This window comes from Patella vulgata, chromosome 8 (assembly GCF_932274485.2).
Source record: "Patella vulgata chromosome 8, xgPatVulg1.2, whole genome shotgun sequence".
Classification (NCBI taxonomy): domain Eukaryota; kingdom Metazoa; phylum Mollusca; class Gastropoda; family Patellidae; genus Patella; species Patella vulgata.
This window is the reverse complement of record NC_065886.2, coordinates 13,353,502-13,359,836: the sequence shown is the minus strand read 5'-3', so window position 1 is coordinate 13,359,836 and position 6,335 is coordinate 13,353,502.

The window sequence follows — 6,335 nt, the reverse complement described above, 5'->3', positions numbered from 1 at the left end:
CATGTCCATAATATAATGTATTATGTATTGGACGTTAAATTTGCAATAAAAAACAACAACATTTTGTGATTTACTGATGTGCGTTGCTTTTTGGCAGGTTTGGTCTAGTGCATTGAAAGAAAACAGTTGACAGGTTTCAGGTGAAAACTTATGCACCTACCTGGACTACGTAATGCTTGATTAACATATTATGTTAAATGTCACTTGAGAATAATAGATTATTCCCCCCTATCAATTCCAATACAAGGATTCTTCACTTGCATAGTAACACATATTACCTTCAACGACTGGGTGTTTCATGGGCTGGGTGTATGCTAGTTTCCTGAGACACTGTTTCTTTGGGGAAGGGGGGGCCGGGGGCCCGGGAATTAGAATTTTTGAAAAAATACATGGTCTCTATCGTCATTTTGGCGTATATCTGTGGTAACCAGAGGTCATTTTGCCAAAACAAAAAAACTGGGATTTACATAAAAAAAAACATACTAAATACACGTAGCTACTACGATACGTTAGTTTATTTGATATGCAATAAAACCAATTTTACACGATTTTAACAGGAAACTTTAAGGAACAAAAACCGACCGCGACTTATATCAAGAAACTTCATCACATAAACTATGCTATTGTTTTTTTGTCAATACGCCGGGGCACAGATAACTTGGTGACAGCCTAAAAAAGAGTTTTGCACAAATATAATGGGGAGAATAAGCGGCGTGGGTGTTTTTTGATGAATGCAAAGCATTATTATGTCTAAATCATTATATCTCGCGCTTTAATTACGCTCCCCGTCCCATCATCTGATGATAAAGGATAATGCACACAACCGTGACACATTTCTCATAAAAAGTGTTGTTTTATGTAGCTCACTTTAGCGATTTTAGAATATTTCCACCTAAAAGTTGGGTTATTTTATCGGATACATACATATGAAAAGCCCAAGGTAAGAACGATCTAAGTCACCTTTTAAATAAACCCCGGTTAATGTCGCCATCTGGTAGCAAATTGTATAAGTTTTTTGTTGAACAATCAATTTTAGGTCAAAAGCATTGGAGTCACATCGAACCAGGGCCCTTCTAAAATGGCCTCCCGTTCGAGAACGATCTAACTCCACAGCATCTGCTCCAGACCCTGCATTGGCTTAAAGGACAATATTGGTGTCAGTCATTATCACATATGTGATAGAACTGGTCAAACACTGTCAGATATCCTCTCACAGTCTCACACAACAACTTTTGGTCTTCGAAGGAATTATTAGTGAGCAGAAATTCGCCAATGTATCTGTTATCACTCGTCACTTCAGTCAGTTATATAGAGTGATAACTTCTGTTTTCCTTTTGCGTTCGTCACTTCCGATAGTAGAAACCTTCGTTTACGCGTCTGTCGTAGCAATGATCTCTATGTTATAAAATTATATTTGGAACATATTTAACCAGTTCTATCACATATGTGATAATGACTGACACCAATATTGTCCTTTAATCCGGTCCGGTTGATACTATTTCAAGTTCAGGAATAATTAATCCCGCATTAGAAGTCCATTTACTTTTTACTCGAATTTTCCATTCGTCCTTGCTGTTGATTGTCTATTACGTACAATGTTTGAGGCATTTAGTAATTGGATAGAGTCATACTTATGGAAGAACAATTACTGATTTATCTGGGCGACCTTTTCTCTCAACTTTTTCAAGACTATGTACAGTTTTCATTATCTCATAAATTTTAAGAACTTCCCATTTGTATTTCGAACTTACTAGTAGGTTTTTTGCCAACTATAACACCACAGTTAATTCTGGTCAAATGAGGTACACACACTCACTGTAAATATTTTTCCCTTCATGTACATAGTTTATCTATTAAATGCAGGGAGAGTGATTTAATATAGGCTATAATATATATTTGTTTTCGACAATGTTTTATTCAGATTTAGGCTACATCTGGATAAAATATTGTCGAAATCAAATATAATTCATTTAAATAAATAAAGGAACAAAATATGTACGCAAACAAAAAGCTGTTAATAAGACGCCATTACCTGTATCTACTTGTTCTTCATATTTTCCTTCTTTCAAGAAGAGATAGTGACGGGTGCCCACACTTAATACATATGGTACAAGGAAAGAGATTTAAATCAAGTATTTTAGCATAGACGTTATTGTTATAAGTGGGGGCTATATTGTACAAAACTGTGGCTAAATCAACAAACGCCAACGTCTAATTTCAATGGATCTGTTGGCACACTGATCAGCAGTGAATATTCGCTAGGCCGCGACAATTACTGATAAGGATGACATCGATGCGACTTAATGAGCCACAAATATTAACTTTCTCCCCCGAAAAATTAAATTCTAAAAGATTTTTTTTATGTATTAGAAAAATAAATAAAAACGTTTGACGTATTTGTAGGTAAAAATTATTTCCTATTTAGTGTAAATGGGTATTAAAATGAGTAAAAGGCTCCATTCCGCCCGAACCAGTCAGGTTTTATGTAAACAATGCACCGGCCATTAAGCCAATGATTGACGTCGCGTGATGAGACGTCACGTGTTGAAGGTAGTCATCTTTTACAGAGATATTAGAAGACTTTCGTAATCCTCTGTGAAACAGATTGATCTGTTGGTTGTGAGGAACGTGATTATAATAATCGGCGGTTATTTTGAAATGATTTTATTTATTGTATTCATCTTAAATCGATAATTGGAAAGTTAAATCTATCTTAAAATGACTTTTGTTTGTATTATCATCAAAACAACTGACCCGATGGCTAGTCTGGAAGTCATTTGAACACATGACCTCAAAGCTATTTAACGTTGTAATTTGCTTACTCCTACTTTTATATGACAAGGAGTAGGGTCGCCCGTCCAACCTCGTGGGTTTCCCCCGGGTCCTCCGGTTTCCTCCCACTGCTAAAGACCCCTACGCGCAAGCGAATTATTGAAATGAAATTAAACCATATGTTAGTCCCGAAATGACCTAGTTTGTGACGAGTGGACGTTAAACCCATTTTTCTCTCTCTCTCTCTCTCTCTCTCTCTCTCTCTCTCTCTCTCTCTCCTACTGTTATATGGCAAGCCGGTATGTCAGCTAACACGGGACAGTGATATTTTCGTTTATCTGTTTTAAATCCTCACTAAACTTACAACTGACTCCGCCTGAGAGCAAACACTAAACTAGTTGACCAACATTTTAATTCCTAAATCAGCTGCCACGGGAAAGTGATATTCTGGCACCTTAAATCCATAACTAAACATTTTAATTCCAAAATCGACGACTTTAGTCGAAAACACTCGGTATATTTTGATAATTTTGAGAAGTAATTATTCCGCTTTCATTTAATAAAATAGAAGAGTTTTTTTTAAGTCTTTGAGTCTATGCAAGATTTGAAATAGAGTAGAAACGCGTTATAGAAGAGTATTTTGGATATGGCGGCCAATCAGGCCAGGGAGCTATTCGCGAAGCAGATAGTCCTCTGCATGCAAAATGTTTTAATTCTTCGACTCGTAATGCTAGGTTCCTGCAATCACGATTTGTGCTGCGATTGAAATCGTAATTTTAATCGTGGTGATTCTATATATCAGGTCATATATTGGGGCCGGTCGTAGCATTCGTGTTGATCGTATCGAAACGTATCGTCGACTCAATAGGGAAAAATTATATATGTAGTAACGCATCGCACGACAATGAGAACCTAGCATTAGATAAGACAGAACATGACATCAATACGTCCTAAAGATAACGAGAATAAAATGCTGATGCAGTATTTACAAAAGACGTGTAAATAATATCTATTTAAATTATTATGTCTGCTTATATTTCAACATATTTGACGTTTAGCCGTCTATTTACACAATCATCGCTGGAAGACCAAACCCTATAACTACGATGGAAAACTACACGTCATAATATATTGCTGGGGGGTGGCTTAACGCGTGTGCGTTGAATCACAAGGCCTGCCTTTGAGTCCAGTGGCGTAATTTCGATTCACCGATTATTCGTGACAAGAAGCAGGATCGCCTGTCCAACCTCGTGGGTTTCCTCTCGCAGCTAAGGATCCTATGTACAAGTGAATATATTAGATAAAATTCAACCATGTGTTAGTCTTGAAATTAAAGAGTGTGTGTCAAGTGGACATTAAACCCCATTTCTCTCTCTTATAAAATGTTAGGGGCCTCGGTGGCTAAGTGGGTAGGACTCTGGCTCACATGATTATTTACACATGTTATAATGCTAATTTATATTACTGAATAAATATATATATATTTTTGAAAATTGTATTTTAAGTTTGATTTTCAGCAGTGAAATCAATGCCAGGATGTTTGATTTGCAAATCACGACCATTTAAAAAAAAAAAACTTTTGTATGGCAGATCCTTACAATTATAGACGTAAATGAAATAGGGTTTAACGTCCTACTGTTCTGCTCCTATACTGGGCTAATGAAGACGGGCATACGCCATACAGTGTGCTATGAGGGAAATTTTGCCCGGGCAGCGACACTACCGCCCAATCTTATCGAATTCCAACTGACAAGGGATCTTTTACGTGCACGCCAATGTGTACACGGGACCTCGGTTTTTCGTCCCATCCGAACGACTAGACAGCTGTTCTTGTCAGGCCCTCCGTACTGCATCATTGACAAGTGGAAACCACGATGGAAAATCTGGATGAACTTTCTCGGCCAATGCAGGTGTCGAACACCCGACCTCCAGGCTAGTGAGCCAGCGTCTTACCCACTTAGTCACGTGATCCCCAATTATAAACGTAGGTCATAAATTTAGTGGTTAGATTCGGTATGGGACTCACAGGAAATCGTCTCATTTCATACGGAACCTAATTTATAACCGCAGATCATCGATTTATCATGTTGTTTCGCTTTTGCTTCATTGTCTGTATAGAGCCACGGTTGCTATGTGAGTAAGACATTGGCTAGCCTACCCGGCCGGAGGTCCCTTATTAGGATCCGATTTGCTGCTTAACTTTCATTCATGATTAAATCATGAAATTGATGATCGGGACTATGTTTTTTTTATCGTACCGACTTTAGTAATGATGACCGAGGCTAGGCCGAAAATTCAATCGCTAAATTCTCGGTTCAGAGAGGATCAATTTGACTGAAATTTTCAGCGAATTTCCTTTACATTATCTAGGTTTTAACTATTATAGCGAGAACCGCCAGCACTTTATCTAATCTTCCATAATGCCTCTTTAAGTTAAACAAAAATACAATTTACAAATCTGATATGACAAATGACTGATTTGTAAAACATTGATTTTAGGATACACGTATTAATTTTAGTGTACAAATGACGGAATACGACAAAAAATGAAGAAATAAGATTTAAGGACTATGAATTAAGAACTAAGAATTAAGAACACTGATTAAAGAACTGTTTGGTCTTCCATAGTAATATGTATACCTATCCAACCTACGTAACTAACGTACGAAAATTAATTGGTGGCTAGCTTTTTTTTTCGCACGTATACAGTGAATGGCCATTTTGCACAGTAATCCCAGCCAGAATTTGTCTATTTTCTAAATTTGCGTTACAGTTTAAAATATTTGTTTTAGAACTGAATTAAATTAACTATTAGTCAATCCCAACGCTAAAAACATCAACAGAATTGATTGTGTATATCTGAAATAGACACGACCGACGCACAAAATAGTGCCACGATGGAAGCCTCTATGAACAACCATTCGCAGACGTTGTCAATTCTATGAGTTGTAGATGTTATTTTTGTGAAAAATCATTGGAAGTAGAGAGAACATGTTGGGACTGGACGAATTATATAGTCTTTATGGGTGCAAAGGAAACAATGCTGAAGATAAACCTATTGTTTACAATGTAACGTGTTGTTGACCTCATGACCCATTGACGTCAATGTCATGACCTGTGATGTGTAGATCACGTGATATGGATATCATGGCTATTGACTGTGTATGAGATACTTCTCCGCAGGTAGCGTGTCTCAGATGTTCAGAATGCCCATCCAATTGCTTGCAGTATTGTTACGGCTACGGTCTCATTATTATGAAGGTTACACATGTCATTGGATCAAATTAACAGTTAACCTATATTTATAGCATGTTATGCGGTGAAAGGTTGTGGCTAAATGGAAGCGCCCTAGATGGAGGCGGACGTTAAACTTAAACCATTCACCAACCCACACAGCAAAGTCTGCTACTTCACCCTAGATGGAAGCGGACGTTAAACTTTACCCAGTTTGCCACCCATACAGCCCAGTCGTCTACGTCATCCTAGATGGAAGGGATGTTATATAAACTTGACCCATTTATAGGGTGACCCATGTACTCACAGAAATACAGTCCACCGCTGAT